The sequence below is a fragment of the Sphaerodactylus townsendi genome, linkage group LG14 (genome assembly GCF_021028975.2).
Source record: "Sphaerodactylus townsendi isolate TG3544 linkage group LG14, MPM_Stown_v2.3, whole genome shotgun sequence".
NCBI lineage: Eukaryota > Metazoa > Chordata > Lepidosauria > Squamata > Sphaerodactylidae > Sphaerodactylus > Sphaerodactylus townsendi.
The window spans coordinates 38,906,702-38,930,244 of NC_059438.1; positions in this window are offsets into that span (position 1 = coordinate 38,906,702).

Consider the following 23,543-nt stretch of genomic DNA (forward strand, 5'->3'; position numbering starts at 1 on the left):
GACACTTGATATTTTCGATATATTAACCAAAAATAAGACGTGGCAAGATAAACAGAATGAAATTTTGAAGATATGGATAATGTACGTGGACTGGATGAAAGAAGCTCGAGTCAATGAAGAAATATGGGAGACGAGGCTACAGAGAATGAACTTACTGCTGTTTGTGTGACAAAACTACGAGGAAGATGAAACGGGGGGAGGGAGAAAACGGGGGAAATGTATTGTTTGAAAATGTATGAAGAAGGAAATTATTATAAACTGTAAAATTCAAATGATACAATATATATATATATATATAAAAGAATTATACCTGGTTTCCAGACTAAGGAGATCAGTTCCCCCAGAAAACGGTTGCTTTGGAGGGTGAACTTTATGAACGTATACCAGTGGTGGTGAACCTATGGCACGGGTGCCAGAGGTGGCACTCAGAGCCCTCTCTGTGGGCACGCGTGCACAGAGTTCGTCATGTGATAATAGTGTAATTATTTCAGGGTGATTATTAGCATTAAACCTAAGACCTAGTTTTGGGGAAGGAGTGTAGGTAACCCTTTCAAGCGCTGTTAAACCCTACAGATTTTCATGGGAAGAACTAAAGCGTGATCCTTTACCTGGGAGTAAGCTCGGTTGCTGGCAATGGGGCTTGCTTCTGAGTAAACCCTCCTAGGGTCGAGATTCACCCGTTCGAAGTGTTGCACAGTTGCTTCAAAGCAATGCCACTGACTACCACTAAGTCAGACTACCACTGACTACCACTACCACTCCCGAGTAACGCACACCTTGGAGTCAACTGGTTTTGCTATACTAAAACCTCAGTATTCAGGTTAAATTGCCGTGTTGGCACTTTGCGATAAATAAGTGGGTTTTGGGTTGCATTTTGGGCACTCCATCTCAAAAAGGTTCGCCATCACTGACGTATACCCTCCCTCTCCAAAGCCCACACACACACATACCCGGCTCCACCCTCACACTAAGAAACCAGACTTTCCATTTTTTAATCAAAGTAAATTGGTTCTGTCTCTGGGTAGAGGATAGCCAAATCTGTCCAAGTATTTGGTGCAGATTGTGACTGAGGACCTTGATTTCAATTCAGTTTTTAAAATTTTCTGGGACCTAGGATCAGTACGTGAAATGTCAAATTTTGAAAAAGTGATTACCTCACAGAAACAACACTTGATGGGAAAAATATGTAAAATACTGCTGAAATTTGAAACAAATGGAACAGGTAAAGACATGCATGGTGAAATGGATGCAAAATCTCAAAGAAGAGATCAATTTTCAACAATGGAAACTTTATGGACTTGAAATATTAAACTTACTGCGTGCCGAATTCTAAAAGAGAACTGGTATAAACTGTTTTGTAGATGGTACATAACTCATGAAATGATCAAGAAGAGGACTAAACAAAGTGATAGCTGGAGATGCCATGAAGAGGTTGGGCCCTTCTTCCATATGTGGTGGCATTGCACACAAAAAAAGCAAGTATTGGATAGAAGTACACAGGAAAAAGCAAAAATTAATGAAACTTCCCCATATTGCCAAAACAATGTTACTCGGCTTCTTGCTGGAAAATCTTCCTAAGAAGCTCAGTGAACTATGTTGACACTTTTTAACCGCAGCAAGAGAAATAATTGCATCTTGTTGGAAAAAAATTAAAGAAGAGGAGTTTGGATTTATATCCCCCCTTTCTCTCCTGTAGGAGACTCAAAGGGGCTTACAATCTCCTTGCCCTTTCCCCCTTGCAACAAATACCCTGTGAGGTGGGTGGGGCTGAGAGAGCTCAGAAGAACTGTGACTAGCCCAAGGTCACCCAGCTGACATGTGTGGGAGTGTACAGGCTAATCTGAATTCTCCAGATAAGCCTCCACAGCTCAAGCAGCAGAGCGGGGAATCAAACCCGGTTCCTCCAGATTAGAATGCACCTGCTCTTAACCACTACACCACTGCTGCTCCTTAAAATCTTAATACAGAACTTCGGGAAGATAAAATTAGAGAATATGCTGTAATGGCTAAATTAACAAACCTTGAAAACAGATGGTCAAAATATGAGTTTGATGAGAAATTGGTCTTTATTTTTTTTTATTTGAGGCTGAATCGACTATGTAAAAATAATGAGAGGAATATTAATGTGTTAATGATCAAGATATAATAAATTGTTTTGTAATGACAATGTAGAGTCAGTGGACAGAAGGCAATGAATTTTGGGACTGTGTTGTGTTCTCTTGGAGAACATTGGTTTTGTAATTTCAAGATCCAAGATGTTGGAGCTAATATACAGTTTTTGAGCAGATGTATTATCTTTCTCTGGTTTGTCTTTGTTTTACTTTCTCTTTTTTTCTTTTTGTTCATATTTCCTTTTTTTGGTTTGTTAACCATATTGAGAAAACTAATAAAAATATTATTAATTTGGGGGGGGGGGGCGACCTCACAACAAGAAGCTACCAAGGACCTTAACTTGTCTCATGACGTCTTTCAAAACTGAAAGTTAATGAGAGAGGGAAGGAAGTTCCATGGGATGGCTACTTCCTCCTTCTCAGAATGGTCTCATGGTCCGGTGGGGGATGAAGAGATAGGGTGGAGGAGGACAGAAACACGGTAGTGCAGAGGATATCTCTAGTGAAGGCAACAATAGGAAAAGCACAAAACTCAACAGAAGGATATTGTGTAAGATAGTAACTTAAAATAAACACCAGAACACTTTATTTCAGCTACAACAATACATGATGTAAACATCCATCCAAGCAATGAGTGTGAATTTGTTAAACAAACAGCATGCAAAGTGAAAACAGGCAGATCTGTAAAAGACACAGCAAAGCTGTTAATGTCCTCTAAGAGAAACTTCTATGACAGAACGGGTATATGATTCTCTTAGGGCGATTCTGCACACGAGTAAAATAGGTTCAACCCAGTTCCCTGAGAAGGGTACTGACCTAGGTCGAAGCCATTGTTGTTCCCCACTGCTGAGTTCGAGCGTGGTTCCCTGAAAAAGTAGTAGTTCCCAACTGGAGTCGGAAATTTGACCATTACACGGGGCGAAGCTGGTACAAAACCATGACGATCCCAGTGGTTGGGGGAGTACTTAGGTCGAACGCAGCTCGAACTTAGGTTGATAACGGAAGTGCGGAATCGACCTTAGAGGACATTGAAAGCTGTGCTGTGTCTTTCACAAATCTGCCTGTTTTCACTTTGCATGCTGTTTGTTTAATAAATTCACGCTCACTGCTTGAACGAATGTTTGCATCGTGTAGTGTTGAAGCCGAGGTAAAGTGTTCTGGTGTTTATTTAAAAAAACGGTGGGAGAAGTAGTGTCAGATCCAGGGTGAGCTGCTTTAGAGACTGAAGATGGTACAACTCTGGGGTTGTTGTTTTTTTGGATAATTTAGGATCCATTCCAATCTGGTTTCTGATCAGGTCAATTCTGATTATAGGACAGAAACTACCTTTGAGCCAAACTAGATGTTGTCTAACACAAATTGGGACTCAGGTACCTGCCACCTCAGGTACCTGCATGAACTGAGGAACCAGAGTGGTGTAATGGTTAAGAACAGGTGGATTCTAATCTGGAGAACCAGGTTTGATTCCCCACACCTCCACCTGAGTGGCGGAGAGGCTTATCTGGTGAACCAGATGTGTTTCCGCACTCCTACATTCCTGCTGGTGACCCTGAGCTAGCCACAGCTCTCTCTGAACTCTCTCAGCTCCACCTACCTCACAAGGTGTCTGTTGTGGGAAGACGGAGGCAAAGGAGCTTGTAAGCCACCTTGAGTCTCCTTACAGGAGAGAAAGGTAGGGTATAAATCCAAACTCTTCTTCTTCTTAACTTGAGGGTGCTTCGCTCAGTTTTGGAGCACTTTGAAGGAGAAAGGGTTTTTATGGTTCCCTTTCACATCTTTTTCACCAACAGAAATGGCTATGGGAAGGGGCTCTTTGTCTGATTTCCTCGTTCCGTGTAGGTGGCATATAAATGACGCAAATGAATAAATAAACCTACAGGTCATAACAGGTTCCAGTTTTGCCCCTTTTATATTTTTTAACATCTACATGAAACTTACAGAGAAGGCCATCTGGAGATTTGTAGCACAGGGTTAACAATATGCTGACGACACATAACTGTGGCCCTTTTCCATTTCTGAAAGCTGCATTTCACGGTAAGTACAGGATGAACCCGCTACACAGGATCATCCTGTGTAGAGGCAACAGATGGATTTTTCAGCCTCAGAACAGGTGCCAGCATAATCTGGTACCTGATAGGCTTGTTCCAAGGCTAAAGATTCACACAATCAAACTGCATGTAGCGCATTCATTCCATATGTGTGGCCACAGTGCCAGGAACAAAATGACTGGAAGAGGGCTGATCTCTCCTTTCTAACACCATTTATGTATCTGTGAACTCCTTTGTATTGAGCGAACTTTCCCTTCGGGTTAGATTCTCCATAATGCACACCTTTCCCCCTCTCCCGAACATACTGTGCCTCAGATCAGAGAATCTCTGGAGTTTCTGAAATCTCTGTGTCCAAGGCTGACGAATGGCAGAAGTCCGAACCGAGTAATGGGCCCGGCCCCAGACTGCCCGTGGCCCCCACACCCATCCCAACCAGCCTCCACTACCCACCTACCCCCCCCCCCGAATCACCATGGCCAGGGGCAGGGCCTGTGAAGTCTCAGGGGCGGGGCCAGGGGTGGGAGACAAGCCCTGGGGCAAACGGCCACAGAGCCAGGTGCCGCCAGACGGCAGGAAGTGCAGAATGGGCCAGGGAGCCACGGCAGTGCTAGGCCCAGATAAGCTTACAGCAATGTATTACAAGTGTTTGGAAGAAAATTAATATTACATTTGCAAACAGTTAATTAAATAAGCAAAGAAAACACTGTCCTCATCTTGGTAGGAAGCTTACATAATGTTGATACATAGGTCCATTATGCACGAAACACTTACGTCAGGCCTGTTCTCTGAGTAGTGGGCTCATAGTGGGATCTCTTTACATTTCTCTGTTAACACACTAGGAGGCAGCCCACACCCTGCAACACAGTTTGTCTGCTGAACTCTGCTGGGTCTCTTCTTCTCCGGGTTCTCTTAACTCCTTCCATCAATAGCCTTAAAGGCACTAAGCTGATATTCTCTCCCCTGCTCCCTTCCCCTCCACACATACATGTGCACACACCCACTCTCTGCTGCTGTCACGAGAGAAGAAGAGAGACTTGTTTTAAAATAGAGTCTTGCTTGAAATAAAGTTTTAAAAGCCCTCTCAGCCACGGGGGAGGGCAGAAGCAAAGCGTGGGAGGTGGAGTGGAGCCAAAAAGACGCCTGATTGGAATGTTCCTTGCAAAAGCCTTCTTTGTTGTTACTTTACATCAAAAGATCGAGCTCTCAGTATGTCAGTGGCATAGCGCCAAGGGTGCAGGGGGGCGCAATGCACCGGGCACACCCTGCGGCAGGGGTGTGGTGGAGGCACAGGATTCACACGTGCCCCAGGCGCAGTTCCCGCCGCTGCAGTATGTGCACTTTAGAGAAGCAGGAAGGAGCCGGCAGCATGGAGAGGGGAGCAAGGGAGAAGGCTCCTGGATATTGAGGCTGTGTTGAGGCTGTGCTGAGGCTATGCTGGTGAAGGAGAGACTGACCACAGACGTTAGACAGAGATGGGAGGTCTTCCCCCCCAAACTATACATATGAGAGATTGATCTATCAATCTCTTGATCAGAACACTTAGGGAAGCAGGAAAGAGCCAATAGTATGAAGTGGGGGAGGGAAGGTGTGCAAAGCACTGTGAGGGAGTGGGAGGGCTGGCCATGGGTGGAGGGGGAAAGGTTGGGGCAAAGCTGTCCCCCTCTGCCAGCAAAACAAGATTTTAATACATGTTATTAGTGGTTTCGCTTGCCCCGAAGAGAGCGGAAAGTGAAAGTGGGGCTCCAGAAATTACGTCCCGTGCAAGAAATCTTGCTGCGGCGAACTCTGGCCTCCACTATGCAGCAAAGACTCTGTGCATAATCAGCCATAAAGAAAGTTATGATCAAACATGATCACAGTCTTACAGACCCATCTCATAGCTGAATGTGGGCCATAACCTTTTCACTTCAATAACGTCAGTTAGGCTAAGGAAATGTATAACCAAACTAAATCATGCAGCTCAGACTGATTTTGTACCAAAGATATTCATGAAAGGCAACATACCTTTTGTAATTAATGCAATAGCATTTGGGGGGGGGGAATAATTTTAAAGGGTACGTCCAGACCATAGATGACTTTGTTCATCCAACCCTTTACCTGTGCCGAAGCAATCTTAGTGACTTGGGGGCTGAGCAAGGGGTGGTCTGGCACATTCTGTGTGACGTGGGTTGGGTGCCACCACTGCCACTAGAAGCCATCAGCCAATGCTGCAGACAGGACAGGAGCAAGTAGCAGCAGGGATCGGCTCTCCTTCTTTTCCCCCTTCCAGGGGAATAGGGCCATATGCAGCTGGGGACTCCGAAGGTGCAGGGCTTACAACCGTGGCCCCTGTTGTCCATTGGCTAAGACCACACTGAACTTACATTAGCTTCTCAGCAGTGGTGGGATCCAAAAATTTTAGTAACAGGTTCCCATGGCGGTGGGATTCAAACAGTGGTGTAGCGCCAATGGGGCTGGGCGGGGCACGACGGGGGCGTGGCCGGGCATTCCAGAGGCGGGGCATTAATAATTTCTCTGTTACTGTAAAAAACTTTTACCTTAAAAAAAAGTTCCTAATTTCCAGCTGGTATCTTTCTGTCCATAATTTAAACTCAATCTAGCAAGTCCTATCGTCTACTGCCCACAGAAACAACTACTTCTCCTCTAATTGACTGCCTGTCAGATACTTAATACTTTCAAATTCTTAATTTTGTTTCTAGAAATCAAAAGAAGAAGACTTTCCTTAAACAAGGAACTTTATACCATATTTCTAAAGCATGTTTTTAAAACAGCCCAACAGGGAGAATGATCCCGTTTTCTACCTTCGCTAACCAGCCACATAGGAAACAACAGGACTTGATGATTTTTGGACCTAATGGAATTTCTAACGGAAAAGCGGACCCAATTAGTAACCCCCTCTCGGCACACACCAATAATGAGTAACCCACTCTCGGGAACTGGTGAGAACCTGCTGGATCCCACCTCAGTATTTAATCTTGTATTGGTGTTAGGTGAACATAAAACAATAGAAATGTTTGGAAAATACTTTTTTAAATCTTGATTTCAATCAAAATACTAGAATGCCGGCGGGATAGACATACAGACAGATAAATCTTGAATGTACACGTAATTATATAAACTCCTGAGGTACTGACTTTGCCCGCGTTATTTCTAATTCTTGTTACCAGTTTGTGGATGATGGTAGATTCAGTGGAGGCTGTACACTGTCTGTGGGGCCCACCTTCTTATCTTAGAATTCCTCTCCTATGAGCTGGAGGGCATAATGGTATGGGGGAATGGTTTGCACAAAGTGGGAGTTCCAGACAGAGTTTTATTAGAAATTTGCTTTTTTCCCCCCCAAAACAACCAACCTTTTAAAAACAACAACCTGGCTCTGTTGCTGTTTCCACTTTCCACAGATTTTCCATAAGTGAAATGTGAAGTCTCTTGACAACAATAGAGCTGCCGCGTCCTTCGTAGTCGGTAAATTCTGCCTCATATCCTTTGACACCATAATGGGCAAGGACAGAATTCCAACCCGCCGGTCCCCCTGTTGATTCAGTCGGCTTCCTTCTATTCTTTAACAGGAAGCGCTCAGGCCAATTCCACTCTCACAGGCAAACGTCTCCTCTCCTGTTTTTTGTCTGGTCACAGAATGGACGGAGCTGAGGGGCACTGAGGAGGATCAAGTGGAAGAGATTATGGCGGGCTTAAGGGTTTTGACGCTTCTGTGGATACTGGACAGCGTTCTTCCACACGGTAAGACGCTTCTGGGGTATCTAGGTGGAGGGCCAGAGGTTGCTGGTGAAGGACAAAAGGTTTGGTCTTCAGCTTCTGCCAACTGGCATGCGGAACTCCGTGGGGCGGGAGCTTCTTTCTCCCTGGGACTTTGGAGCAGAGAAAAGCCTTCTTGGGGCTGGTGATTTACAGTTGGGTGGGAAATTCTTGGAGATGTGGAGATGTAGCTTTGGACAGGGCTGGGAAAGGGAAGCGACCTCATCAGGGAATAATGCCATGGAGTCCACCAAGCAGCCATTGTCTCCAGGGGGCCTACTATTGGTTGTAACTCTGAGATATCTCTAGGCTCCTCCTGCAGGACGGCAACCAGAGATGGGATCCAGCAGGTTCTCACAGGTTCCCGAGAGTAGGTTACTAATTATTTGCGTGTGCCGAGAGGGGGTGACTAATGGGTGATTTTTACCACGTGATTTTTGCCCCTCCTCTCAGCAGTAGCGCGCAGAACCTGAAGCAGTCTAGCAGGAGGTGCCCCGGCGTGCGTGGCAGCCTGCGCCTGCATGCATTTGCTTCCCGCCCAAGGACGGGCGCAGTAGCTGCGTCCTTGCCACAGCCCCGCCCAGGAATGCCCCGCCCCCGGAATGCCCAGCCACGCCCCCGTCATGCCCCGCCCAGCCCCATTGGTGCTACACCACAGTTTGAATCCCACCACCATGGGAACCTGTTACTAAAATTTTCGTATCCCACCACCCTATTTCTGATTAAATAGGTTGTTGAAAGATATATGTAGATCCCTCTTAAAAGAGAGATATAAGTGATATATTTTGGAAAAGACGATGTTTCAGGAATTCCATTCAGGGGCCTGAAAAAAGAGATAAAGAAAAAAAGGGGATTGTCTTGGGGTGGTGATGGGGAGAAATAGCCAGAAGGTGGGTTGTTTGAGGGAGGGGAAACAAAGAAGACTGGAAGATGTGGGGAGAGGCTGCTTGGGAAGGGAGGAGGGAAAAATGAAGACGGGGGGGGGGGGCAGATGAATGTTGGCTGTTGGGTGGGAAGGGGAGAAGGAAACAGGAAAAAAGAAGAGGCCACTGAAAGGGAAAGAGGAAATAGTAAGAGAGGGGGGAATGAGATACTTCCTGTAAGTCCTTGCAGGTTCCCAATTGTGTGTGTGTATTGTTAGTATTTACATTGGCAGAATATTGCTGTTTAATTTTGCGGCAACACACTCAGGCCGTACTGGAATTACTAGGGAAAAGTTTTTTTCTGAGAAGATCCACTGTGCATACAAGCACTGAAAAGTCTTGTCTTATTCCACAGATGGGTCAAAAAACTTAGATTCAACCAATACAACTCTGCCAGACTTCAGTTCCTTGAACCAGACTTCAGGAGGAGAGCTCTTGACTGCATCCCTTAGTCAGACGGGTGGAAAGTTGAACTCATCGCCAACGGTAAATGTATATGGTAAGGAGTAGCGCGTCTCAAGAGCAAAGTTATATGTTTCGGATGTGATACGAGCAAAATTGAATAGTCCCATGTAGTAAAACTCGAGCTGTAAAATACATGCTTGAGTTTTTTCTCAGTGGAAAAGAAATTGATCACACAGAACTTAATTTTGACAATGTTACCAGCTATTTATTTCCCGTGATAATGTGGCACGAACCCATTGGCTTCAGCATGCCCAAAATGAGTTATACCAAAAGAAAAGTTCCTGTTTGCACGTATTATATCTTTGGAAGCAATCCAAGCACTGTTTATATGTATCTTGCTATTTGAAAAACAAAGAGAAAAAAACAGAAAACACCAAGTCTTACACAATAAGTCTAACATTCCATAAAATATATACTTGATAAACGTTGACAACATTTCACAAACCAATTCTATTCCCTTATTTATTTAAATATTTTGTTAACAAGCCCCCCCAAGTTTTATTAAATTTTTTCTGGATTGTTTCTTATTTTCCAAGTCAGTCTGTCAATAGACATTATGGATGCGATTTTCTTTTCCCATTCTTTCACCTTTCAACAACAAATGTGGCTAGTCCTTCTGTCTGCTAATGGAACAGAAGGCCGACCCCCTTCGTGAGCTGCATCCTGGAAGAATTGTACCCACTTTCGGTTTCTACTGTTTCTACTCAGTTAGGGCTTGAGCAGAATGGCAAAAATCAAAGCTCTGTATTGTAGAAGGCTTTCACGACCGGAATCACTTGGGTGCTGTGTGGTTTCCGGGCTGTCTGGCCGTGTTCTAGCAGCATTCTCTCCTGACGTTTCGCCTGCATCTGTGGCTGGCATCTTCAGAGGATCTGATGTTGGGAAAGCAAGTGGAGTATATATACCTGTTGGAGTGTCCAGGGTGGGTGAAGAAACGTTGTCTGTGAGTAACAAAGAAGACAGCCAGGTCAATAGGTGAGGGCATCTGAATAGAAGTATGAGTAACAATGAAGTCTATAGCATGGGAGTAACAATGAAGATAGCCAACACTCCAACAGGTATATATACTCCACTTGCTTTCCCAACATCAGATCCTCTGAAGATGCCAGCCACAGATGCAGGCGAAACGTCAGGAGAGAATGCTGCTAGAACACGGACACGGCCATACAGCCCGGAAACTGCACAGCACCCAAATCAGAGCTCCGTTATTAATATGAAGTTATTAATATGAAGCTTGTTCAGCAACTGAGAGTAATATAATGACAGAAACGTGCTCTGAAACAGGCAATCTGGGACCAGCCGTTAACGTTTGCTGGAGTTCAGAGTTGCTAACCTCCCCTTATTGTTAATCTCCGTAATTGTTAATCTCCATAATAATCTCCATGAGTCATTGTTAATCTCCATAATACAGAGCTCCGTTCCCCTGGAGAAAATGGCTGATTTAGAAAGAGCGCTCTATGGGATTATGCCCGGCTGTGGTCCCTACAGGGTTTCCAGCTTCCAGGTGGCAGATGGACATTTACTGCTATTGCAACTGCTCTCCAGGAATTTTCTTCACCAGGAGAAAATGTCTGCTTTGGAAGATGGACTCTAGGGCAGTGATGGCGAACCTACGGCACGGGTGCCAGAGGTGGCACTCAAAGCCCTCTCTGTGGGCACGCGCAAACAGAGTCGCTCCCACTCCCCATACATATCTAGGCTGGCCTGGGCTGCTGGGCTCGATTATTAGCATTAAACCTAAGACCTAGTTTTGGGGAAGCAGTGTAGGTAACCCTGTTAAGCACTGTTAAACCCCACTGATTTTCATGCGAAGAACTAAAGTGCGATCCTTTACCTGGGAGTAAGCTCGGTTGCTGGCAATGGGGCTTGCTTCTGAGTAAACCCTCCTAGGGTCGTGATTCACGCGTTGGAAGAGTCGCACGATTGCTTCAAAGCAAAGCCACTGACTACCACCAAGCTTACTCCTGATTAACGCATGCCTCGGAGCCAACCGTTTTTTCTAAACTGAAACCTCAGTATTCAGGTTAAATTGCCGTGTTGGCACTTTGCAATAAATAAGTGGGTTTTGGGTTGCAATTCGGGCACTCAGTCTCGAAAAGGTTCACCATCACTGCTCTAGGGCATTATACCCAGAGGTGGGATCCAGCAGGTTCTCACCAGTTCCCGAGAGTGGGTTACTAATTATTTGTGTGTGCCGAGAGGGGGTTACTCATTGGGTCCGCTTTTCCATCTCCACGCCCTTGCCTCCCCGAGAGGCATCCTGCCTTTGAACGTGAAGGTTCCATATAGCAATTGCGACTAATAATGTCACTCCCTGAACTGGGTTAATCCCTTTCAGGTACTGCAATTCATGGATTCTCAGCCTTCCGTACCTTTTATCTCACCAGTCTCTATCAAAGAACCTGTGTGTTTCACCATTGCTGTGTTCAGATTTATGAGTTGGGGCCTTTTCAATAATGGGATGATGATTTAGAAATGACCTGGTGCAAAAAATTTGGGGGGGGTCATGGTGGGAGAGCACATACCAGCTGTGTGACCTTCGGCTGGTCACAGTTCTTTGGAGCTCTCTCAGCCTCACCTACCTCACAGGATGTTTGTTGTGAGAGGGGAAGGGAAAGGAGTTTGTGAACCCTTTGAGTCTCCTTACAGGAGAGAAAATGGGGAATATAAATCCAACTCTTCTTCTTAGCCCTCATCTTTCCAAATTTCCATAGGTACATTGGTGACTTCCACAACAAGACTTCCAGTTACGAGCACAGAAGATTTTTTCGTGAGCCCAACCCCGACGGAAGATAAATCGGCTCTCTCCATGGCAGCGGTTGGTAAGCAGCTGGGACATTGGGAGGAGGTGTCATGATTTGGGGAAAGAGCTGGGGGGAAGAATTAGGACTAATAAAAGGAAACGTTTCTTCATGCAACGTGTGATTGGTGTTTGGAATATGCTGCCACAGGAGGTGGTGATGGCCACTCACCTGGATAGCTTTAAAAGGGGCTTGGACAGATTTATGGAGGAGAAGTCGATCTATGGCTACCAATCTTGATCCTCTTTGATCTGAGATTGCAAATGCCTTAGCAGACCAGGTGCTTGGGAGCAACAGCCGCAGGAGGCCATTGCTTTCACGTCCTGCACGTGAGCTCCCAAAGGCACCTGGTGGGCCACTGTGAGTAGCAGAGAGCTGGACTAGATGGACTCTGGTCTGATCCAGCTGGCTTGTTCTTATGTTCTTATGAAAGAGCCAGTGACTGTATGGATATATGGGAATTGCTCAGGTGGTCAGGATTTTCTGTAGTATTGTAAAGATGCCGTTGCAAGCAGAACTATATTACCAGGGGTGGGGTTGGAGGAAGAGCTAATCAGTTCTGGAGCTTTTAAATTATACATGGTACAAGCTTTAATACAAACAAGTTCACACACACTGGATCTAGTGCAGGACAGGGATGTACCAAAAAAGCGGAACCTTTCGTTCTTCCCCTCAACAAAAGTGCCAGGAATACACATGCTTTTCTCCTCTTCGTGAAATATGGCATCTTTGCTTTCAGACAGCAGTGTTGAAAATATTACAATTGGGTAAATGAAGAAAAAAAAGCCATAGCAACTGGAGGGAAATGACGATGGGCAGTTAAGCCAGGTGTGAATAATGTAACTGAGAGCTTTGATTCGTTCCATGGAATACCTGTTCACCGGTTGCTAGAGAAGAAACAGCAGGGAAAGATTCACACACAGCTAGTGGGACTCCCAGAAGCACCTGGCTGCGCGGAGGGGTGGAATCAGCAGACTTTTGGTCTGATCTACTGGGACTCTTTTTATATTCTTAGTTCGGGGTTGTATTTCCTGTGTTTTCCATTGATGTGTCTGATGTATAATTAAGGCATTACAAATCTTCACAAGATATGCAAGATTTGCCAGCGTTTTTTTTCCTTTCGAGCCCTTTAAATTTCATATTGATATTCCTCAAACTGCTATTTCGCAGGTTCATTATCATTAATTTTTGTCTTGGAGGGGAAGGCCAGCTATCAATTCTCTGGAAATATTTGTGAGGAGTGGGAGGAGGGAAACTGGAAGGAGCTGAAACCACAAAGCAAGGGAAAACATTGGAGTTTTCCTGCTCTCGGGAACCATGGGGTTTCTGGGATATGAAGCACCATCAGTGGGATCGCAACTGCAGTGAAAACTCTGCCACAACAGAACTGTATCTCACTGTGCAGCACAGCATCAGTGTATAATCAGTCACTGTTTAAGGTTAGGAGGCTGCCTATAGGCAAAAACAGGTTTGCTTCCCAATGCCTGTGAAATAAAGAGTATTTTTTTTATCCCGCAGAGGTTGTAGGACATTAATGATGCTTTGAACCAGTTTGAGCTGAGCTCTGTGATCTGACCACCAGTGGGGTTCTGTTATTTTGTTTGAGCCTGTCTTGCAGGAAGTTATCTCTTGGCATCATTCTGGCTATGATTTGTTTCAGGTGGGTTAGTGTCCTTCCAAAAATGGCTGTTGTAGATCTTGCAGGTGAGAATCTATCTGTGGATCGGAACTGGTGGGACTGCCGCGTAGAGCTTGGCTGTAGAGAGTGGATTGCTCAGTGCGTTTAGGAAGCACTATAAGTAGTTGCGTGCATGCCACCTGTGACAATTACTCAAATCCCTGCCACCAAAACCAATGGCTACATGTCTCAATTGATACATCACTGCTACATACAGAGACACAGAAGCTTTTTTCACTCAGAAGCTTCAACTTTTCAAAACATTATTTGGCTAACAGGAGCAGCACAGTGGAGTAAGAAGAGAGATGCCACAGCGAATGAGACTAAGTGGTGACCAATGCCCTGTAGCAGTGGTGTATCTGCAATGGAGCGCTGGGGAGTCAAATGTCCCTGGGCGCCCCTTTGGGGGGGGGGGACAAGAAATGCAGGTCCGTTTGTGGTTTTTAAGTGTTTTTCCGTTTTTGGCCTGCAGGGGATGCAGTATTTTTAGGGGGTGCCCCCATCCCCCATTGTTTCCAATGGGAGCTAATAGGAGATGGGGGCTACACTTTTGAGGGTCCATAACTTTGGGCCCCATTAACCAAATTTCACCAAACCTGGGTGGAATCATCAGGGGGGTCTCCTGAAGATGCTCTGAAATTTTGGTTCTATCTTAATAATTGCACCCCTGACAGCAGGCACCTCCCAAATTTCCCCAGATTCTCCTTTTAAATCCACCCCCTTCGGCATGGATTTTAAAGGGAGAACCTGAGATCCCCACTTTAAACATTGAAAGTGATGCTGTTTCAGGATGGGGGAGAATCCACCCCCAAAGAGCATTATTTTCAATGTTGTTTAAACTGGGGACCCCAGATTCTCCCTTAAAGGTGGATTTAAAAGGAGACTCTGGGCTCCCTAGTTTAAACATTGAAAATGATGCTGTTTGGGGGTGGATTCCAGCATCACTTGTTTAAACTAGGGAGCCCAGATTCTCCTTTTAAATCCACCTTAAAGGGAGAATCTGGGGTCCCCAGTTTAAATAACATTGAAAGTGATGCTGTTTCCCCAATTGGGAGGACTGGATACAACACCATAAAATGTTTTCACAGCAGTAATAAAACATTTTGAAAGTATTTTGAAAACATTTTCAAAAAAATTATTTCTGCTGTGTGGCATGGCCCATTTCTGTGTTCAGATTTGTGAGTTGGGGCATGTTCTATAATGTTGTTACCGCTGCTGCTTAGGTAACAATAAGTGATTTCAGCTCAAGCAATGTAGTGAGGTGCAGGAAGCCGGTGTTTCTTCAAGGCAAAGTATTTTATTCGGAAGCGGTGGTGACAGCTCGGGCAGGAGAATCGCGCCCTTGAAACCAAGCGCAAGAACTTTTATACACATACATCAAAGGGGGCAAAGGGGCAGGTAAGTTTATAACATCAAAACATTCAGCAGCCACCAGCTCCGCTTTTATTCCTAACTTCCAGCTGGAAGTCTGCCAGGAGAGACACCGAATGAATAGAAAGAATAGAATGAGAGACTGCAGGTAATTATGGCTCTTAAGCTGTTAACAGGATTGGCCATTTGATAAATTAGGGGATTTGGGTCTGTTTTGTCACTGTTGAGCCCTTGTAAGATCCTCACTGAAACTGACAAGCTGTTGTTTATCTCCATTGTGCTCTGGAGAGTGCAGCAGCGTTCTGCTACACCCTCTGCGTTAATTTAATTTCTGAGGCCTAATGTGCTGCAGGCGGGGGGGGGGGGAGTTCTTGATATTAGGTGGGGGGGGTGGGGAGGAATATGAAGATCACCTGATCGGCTAAGCATGTTTATACCAACCAAGCTCAAGCAGGGAGGCTGTGATGGGTTTAGGAGAAAGAACTGGCAACATTTGAACTTATTATGACCACGGGGATGGTCTTGAGATGAGATCGCCTTGACGCTTTGTTCAAAATTCGACCGAGCGGCTTCACACGTACACAGTTTGCCTGGCTGGTGTCTAGGAAGCTCCCTGCTGGCATTTCATGTGCTTCAGTCATGGATCAGTTATGCCTTACTTTTACAGAGCTATATTGAAGAGGATGGAAGTCACTTAAATGGAGCAGCAGTGGCGTAGGAGGTTAAGAGCTCGTGTATCTAATCTGGAGGAACCGGGTTTGATTCCCAGCTCTGCCGCCTGAGCTATGGAGGCTTATCTGGGGAATTCAGATTAGCCTGTGCCTCCTGCATGCAAGCTGGGTGACCTTGGGCCTAGTCACAGCTTTTTTGAGACTCTCTAAGCCCACCCACCTCACAGGGGTGTTTGTTGTGAGGGAAGGGCAAGGAGATTGTCAGCCTTGAGGAGTCTCCTACAGGAGAGAAGGGGATATAAAATCAAACTCTTCTTCTTATATTATTGAGATAACAACTTCTGCAAAGGGATGATCAGTCTGTGTGTTCAAAATGTAGGTCGCTTTCATGGCCCCCCAAGGAATGTGCCTTCCCCAGTGATCCAGAAAGTTCCATGGGCCACCTGTTGCGAACACTAGCACAAGTTGCACTGCAGACAATGGAGGACCCCGAGGCAGAGCATAAGAAAGTACTACTAGAACCAAGAAAAATGATACCTGACCAATGCTGTCCTTCCTTAGTTAGTGCATTGCTTGAGTTGTGTTTATTTCAGTTCCTTGTAGGATCAATAGGTTGATTTTGTGGTGTGAATGACAAGGTTTTGTGTTTCGCTTATTGTTTCCAAGGCGATGGTTTTGATCATTACTGTTACATTACTTTATGTTAATGTATCATTTGTGGAAGTTGATTTTCACATGATAGGGTGGGGCTGCCAGCAGTGAGTTAGGCAATATCTGGAGATTTTGGGGGATGTAATGCTAATAGAGTCCATCATCCAAAGCAGCCATTTTCTCCAAACAAACTGATCTCTGTCAGCTGGAGACCCATTGTATCCCAGGAGCAGGCCAGAACAGAGGACGGGGGCAGTTGTGCCAGTTGGTATGGGCCCATGAGGTGGGCAGCCCCAAGCACACCTCAGGTAGGCGCAAAGGGACCAGTAAAGCCTAGAGGCAAAACCTGTGTTTGATCCCCCCCATGGATGGAGCAGCCCAGGCACGGCACTCACCCTTCCCGGATGGCCCCAGCAGCCCAAATTCACCGGAGGCGGAGCTCCCCAACCTCCTGCTCTGCTCCTGAGTGGCAATGGAGGCCACCATGCATAGTAGGCAAGGCTTAGCCAGAAGCGGACAGGGGCTTAGAAATCCCGTTTATGACAAAAAAAAAGTGCACCTTGGGCAGCTACCGCTTGCCCAATGCGATGCATACTGAAGGACCCTTTGGTAAAAAAAAACTTATATATTGTAAAGAAGAGTCCACAGGGATCATTTAGCACAAAATATTAATATTGCCCACAGATTCATAATCATAAAGATTAATATATAGATAAAATATAGATAAATAAATGCAGATAACTGAAACACTTTTTTTTTCAGATCTCAGTTTTGTGTGATTTGAAGAGAGCAGTTTGAGATAGAGGCCTACATTTCCCATCTGGCTTGAATACTTACCAGCTTTGCAGAGCCTACTCTGGGAGATCTGTTCCCTGGGCTGGCAGTCAATTCCACGAAGGTTCCTAACAACCTAGCATTTTATTGTATCACGTTTATGTATCATCCACACACATCATGTTTACCTTATGAAATACTTTATTTTCCGTCAAATAAACTTTGGCTGTTCATCTCCATCTCTGTCTTGCCTGTCAAGTCACATATCTAAAACATGATCTGTAATTTACCCTGAAATTAGCAGTACAGCCTTGGTCTAGCACAACCTTTTCCAGACCGAGTGCCCAAATTGCAACCCAAACCCTTATTTATGCTTAAAAGTGCCAACACAGCAATTTAACCCTGAATACTGAGTTTTAGCTTAGAATAATGGTTGGCTCGAGGCATCGTTACTCTGGAATTAAGCTTGGTGGAAGCAACCGTGCAACACTGAGCAGGTTGTGCTTATTGTGTAGGCAACCTATATGTATGTGGGTGGATAGATTTATTATTATTGTGATTTTCAGCCCCTCACATGACAAACTCTGGCAATGTGATGCGTGCCCACAGAGAGGGCTCTGAGTGCCACCTCTGGCACGCATGCCATAGGTTGCCACCGATATTGGTCTACAGGTTTCCAGATAAAAAGAGATCTTTAGAGAGCTTGCAGTTTATGTGCTACCAACCTTTCATTTAAAAGCTTGTGTCCCTTTTTATTTGATTGCGGGGTGGGTGGGGTATAAAGAATCTACAGAAGAAGACCGTGGGGAAGGGGGCTGGATATTCTTCAATCAGAAAGTAGTTTCTCCCAGTTCCCCCATCTCTCTCACCCCATAACCACCACGCCCCCTTAGATCTGTTGGCAGTGTGATGAAGAACCTACAGCCCTCTCCAGTAATGCAGATAAAAAATCACTTCCGCTGGGGCAGCAACCTTACAGCATGAGGCAGCCCAGTGCATCACGATCGCATCCAGAACTCTCCAAAGCACTGGGGTAAGGGCATCCCCAGCATCAAATTAATTCTGTGAACCTCTCTGGCTGGAGAGTGCAGGGATTTATAGCTGTGATGGATTCCATGGAAGGCCTCTCATAAGTACCCGGTGCTAAACTGTATGGCACAAAGCTTCGGGTCGTGGGAAGCGAACTAGAATTCGTCCAGCCTCAGTGGTGACTGGGGATCTCTGGCTATTTCGTCTGATCTCCAGGCATTATACCCCACTGAAATCCCCTCCCCGATCCTTCTCAGGCTCTGCCCCCCAAATCTCCACATATTTCCCAGCCCAGAGCTAGCCACTAGAAAATGAACACACAGAAGTGCTGAAAGCATTACAAGCAGAAGACGGGCTGCTCGAAAAAGCCTTTGTTCCTGCAGCGGCGGCGGCTTCGGTTACAGGCTGCCTGTGCTAAGCTTGTCCGGATGCCATTACGTCTGCTGTCTTTCTGTGAAGCCAAATATACAGAGAGCTGTACCGGTCAGGGCACAAAAACAGTTTCAGAACTCCATTCATTGCCTGCTTAGTGTTGTGCAAACTTCACTATTCAAAACACAAAATGCCATTCTGAAAAAGCCCTGCAGAGTTAAACCTCTGAACAACAGCCAGATGCTTTTTCACCAATGGGGCCGACCATATTGGTTTGCCAGCAAATCCAGCTGCACCAGACATGGCACTTTTTTTCCAAGAGATTCCCATAAGCTGATGCGAGGGCGTTTATACCTCCAGATGGCTTCTGTTAAGCTCTTAACTGTTTTAAAGAGATGCCAGATGTTTTCAGACATCTCTTTGCAGCTATGCTAACAGGAAGAATCGCAGGGGAACTGAAATGTCACAGGTCTTGATGATAATGTGCCACCGCAAAAGATACAGATGCTAAAGAGGGCGTAGCCTAAAACAAACAAGAATAAACCTGGGCATAAGAAGAGCCCTGTTGGGTCAGATCAGTGGTCCATCTAAGTCCAGCATCCTACTTCCACAAGGGGCCAATAGGTTGGCACAAGAGACCCACAAGCCAGACATCAGCCTTTCACAGGCCCTGGCCGCTGATCTGTGAATGAGCTGCGCTTCCTTGATTTTCTCCTTTTCTCAAATGTATCTTGTCTTGAAGGCAGGGAATGTTTGCTTTTGGATGTATAAGCCAAAGGCTTTCACAGCCCGACTCAACTGGTTGTTGTGGGCTTTCTGGGCTGTGTGGCCGTGGTCTGGTAGATCTTGTTCCTAACGTATCGCCTGCATCTGTGGCTGGCATCTTCAGAGGTGTATCCCAGAGAGACTGGACACAGCGTGTAACAGACTTCTCTCTGTGATATAACTCTGAAGATACCAGCGACAGATACGAATTAATATTAAGAACAAGATCCCGCAAACCACAACCGCACAGCCAGGCTCCACAACAACAGACCCTGCTGAAGTTTGGTGCAAACCCCGTCTTCAAAGGATCTACCTTATTCCCACTCTTTGCCTTTGCTATGGAGGGTGAGTCATTTTCCCAACCTCTGGCTAATGACAAAGCATTTTGAAGTTAGGAGACAAGGTGGGATTAGTGCTCTACTACTCCTAGTACAAGGTCAGCCACTGGTCAAAGACCTTGGGCCCTCTGCCAGGGGAGACTTTACTAGTGGGAAGTCTTGAGATGGTCACGAGGGCCAGACTCTGAGCTGATGGGCTAAAGTCAGGCTTAGCCCAAAGGCCAGGGGGAGTGGTCTGTCCAATGAGACCTGGGGCTTGGCGGGACTATCTGATTCCACAAGGCCTGTAAGATAGGTGACCAGATTTTTTCACGTTTACCCAGTAGGCGCAGCACCCGCGTGACCACAGGAGCCTGCTGTGTGACAGGGCAGAGGAAACCCGGGGAGGCCATAAAGGCAGTGCTCCTGTGATCGCCTCCGGGCTGCTGCACTGCCTTCTGGGAGGCGTTTCCCTGTCACAGGCGGGGAAACCAGGGGCGCCCAAAGGCAATCGCGCTCCCTCGCGGCAGCGTCTTGCCGTGCTGCGCGCACGCTGCCTTCTGGGAAAACACCGGCCTGTGACAGGTGGGAAGCTGGAAAACACCGCAAAAGACAGTGCACTCCTGCTGACATCGCCCAGTCCAGCGGCCCACTGCCTAATCGGGGAAAATTTTAAAACCCGCTTGGGGCCGAGGAACGCATTGCCAAAAAATGGGCTGTGTCGTAAAGCGGGGCTGACTGGTCGCCTGTAAGGCGAAGTTGTTCTGGCAGGCCTGTAGTTCAGCAGCAATGGTATCAATTGACCCGGCATATTTCTCTCTCTCTCTCTCTCTCTCTCTCTCTCTCTCTCTCTCTCTCTCTCTCTCTTTCTCTCTCTCTCTCTCTCTCTCTCTCTTTTCCTTTTTTTTCTTTTGCTGCTCGTTTGAGGCCCTCTGTATTTATATTGTTAATTTCATCATAGCGAAATTTTACTTAAAGGTGCCCTAAACATCAAATTATAAATAAATATGAATACATTTAAAATGCACAGCAGAGGCATTTTAAAACAGATATTTCACTGAAACTGATAATGGCAAACAGCCTATTACCCCTCTGTCCATGAAAACTATTCAAAGGACGGAAGAAATAAATTGGGAAGTGTGGAGAGAAATGGACAAGTGGAAAAGACGCTGGGGAATAATGGAAAGGAACTGGAACAGGGTGGGGGTAGGGTTCCCAACTCTGCCTTGGGAAACACCAACCTGATCAGTGTCTAGGGAAGAGGACAATCTACTTGGCATGGGAAACAGACTTACAGTGTCAAACATTACCAAGCAGATGATAGTGGCTGGATAAGAGCTAGGTTTAAAGCAAAGGGTCCAAGGGATCACATGTAGAAGTGGAGAAGACTTTGGATTTATACCAGTGGTGGGATCCAAAAATTTTTGTAACAGGTTCCCATGGTGGTGGGATTCAAACTGGCGTAGCTAGTAGAGACTGGAAGACCTGATAGGCGTGGCGAGGCATTCTGGGAGCAGGGCAGTAGCAGGGCCTTGGCAGCTGCGCAGTCCTTGGTGAGAAACAAATGCACACAGGCAGGCTGCCAAAAACACCGGTGCACCTCCTGCTAGACTGCTTCAAGTTCTGTGCTTCTGCTGAGAGGGAGGGCCTCAACTAGCACGTGGCAAATCACCAGTGGTAACCCCCTCTTGGCACACACAGAAATAATTAGTAATAATCACTCTCGGGAACCTGTGAGAACCTGCTGGATCCACCTCTGGTTACAGCCTGTTTCAAAACAGCTTAAACCCTCTTTCCCTTCCTCTCCCTAGCGGACATCTTGTGAGGGTAGGTTAGGGCCTGAAGAGGATTCTGAAGAACAGAGGATTGGCAAGGTCACCAAACAGGCTCCATGTGTAGGAGCGAGGAAGCAAGCATGGTTCACCAGATTAAGGGTGGGCATGTGTAGCTTCCACAGCACAATTCAGCCCCCCTCCCTCCTTTGGATGGGGCTGCAAGGACCATAATATCAGAAAATCTCATTAAAAAATGAATTTAGAGCAATTTAGAGATAGAACCCCTTTTGACAGAAATCCCACGCACACACACTTCAACAAGTATGTTCTGTCAACCATCCTAGAAGCAACTACACGGAAGCAGAAAAACAAAGGAGGAAATAATGGGAGAGTTTGAAAAAACGTTGGAGTGAGTGAGAAAAGGGAAATTCAGGCCATGGCCAAGGGAATACATTTCTAGCATCAATAAATGATTGTGCTTTCAAAAAGTAACTTATAGCTGTATCAAGAGATGTGGTGTATTTGTCTGAGGTCCTGGCAGAATAACCCCCCGCACCTAAACACAGAGACAACACTTCTTCCACAATGAGGAACATTCTGCGAATAAAATGAAGGACTTCTTTTCTGGGAAGTGGAAGTGTGGGCCAGATGAAAAGAAACGAACTAAAATTCCAGCAACAAGGCCATACACAAAATGATCTGAAGAACTGATTCTGAAAAATGAGAATAACAAAATTGGGACATAATCCAGCCCAGGATAAACATGCTAACTGTAGAGATCACAGCTTTTGTCCGAACCTGAACTAACTACTAATGGAAAGATGCGGAGGCAGCATGGTGCAGTAGTTATAATGTCAGACTAGGAACTGACAGACCCAAGCTTTCTAGGTGATCTTGGCCTGGTCACACACTCTCACCCCAACTTACCTCACCAGGTTGTTGTGCAGATAAAATGGAAAAAAGGAGAATGTTGTACTGTCGAAGGCTTTCATGGCCAGAATCACTAGGGTGTTGTGTATGGTGACCAGCCGTCCTGCTTTTGGCGGGACATTCCCGCCTTTAACAAACTTGTCCCACATCCCACGGGTTTTCCCCAAAGTCCCTGGTTTTGGAAGGCTGCCGCACTGCCCTTCTGAAACAGGCAGTGCGAGGACAGCCTCAGCGCAGCGCCCAGGGCTCACGGCATTCTGGGGGGGCAGGCGTTTCCGCCCTGTGATGGGGGCACAATGGGGGGGCACAATTTTTAGGGAGAAGATTACAATTTTGGGAAGCCCAATTTCAGTATTTGCTATTTCTGTGGATACACCACTGGGCTCAATGGGTGCCCATGGAACAGTAGTGATCAGGGTGCCATCTTCATTCATTCAGCTATAGGTTAGCTGCATGAATGCTCCTTCCTCTCACAAAAGCATGCCAAAGGAACCTACAGGGAAGTCCAATCTGATGTTGAACAGAGAGGCCCGACAACAATGCCCAGGCTCTGCTGTGGCCCAGGGGCAAACATTAGCCACCCCCTCCCAACAGACTCCCACGGACATGGGCAGAGGTGGGATCCAGCAGGTTCTCACCAGTTCCTGAGAGTGGGTTACTAATTATTGGTGTGTGTGTGCCCGAGAGGGGTTACTAATTCAGGTCTGCTTTTCCGGTAGAAATTCCATTGGAGTCCCAAAATCATAAAGTCCTGTTGTTTCCTATGGTGGCTGAGGATTCAGGTAGCGAAGGTAGAAAGCGGGATAATTCTCCCTGTTGGGCTGTTTAAAACATGTTTTAGAGAAATATGGTAAAGTTCCTTGATTTCAAAGGAAAGTGTCCTTCTTTTGATTCCTAGAAACAAATTAAGTATTTAAGAGAAGTATTAAGTATTTGACAGGCAGTCAATTAGAGGAGAAGTAGTTGTTTCTGTTGGCAGTAAGGCGATAGGACTTGCTATAATGAGTTTCAATTATGGACAGAAAGTGCCAGCTGGAAATTAGGAGCCTTTTTTTTTTTTGACAGCAAGAGTTTTTTTACAGTAACAGAAATTATTAATGCCCCGCCCC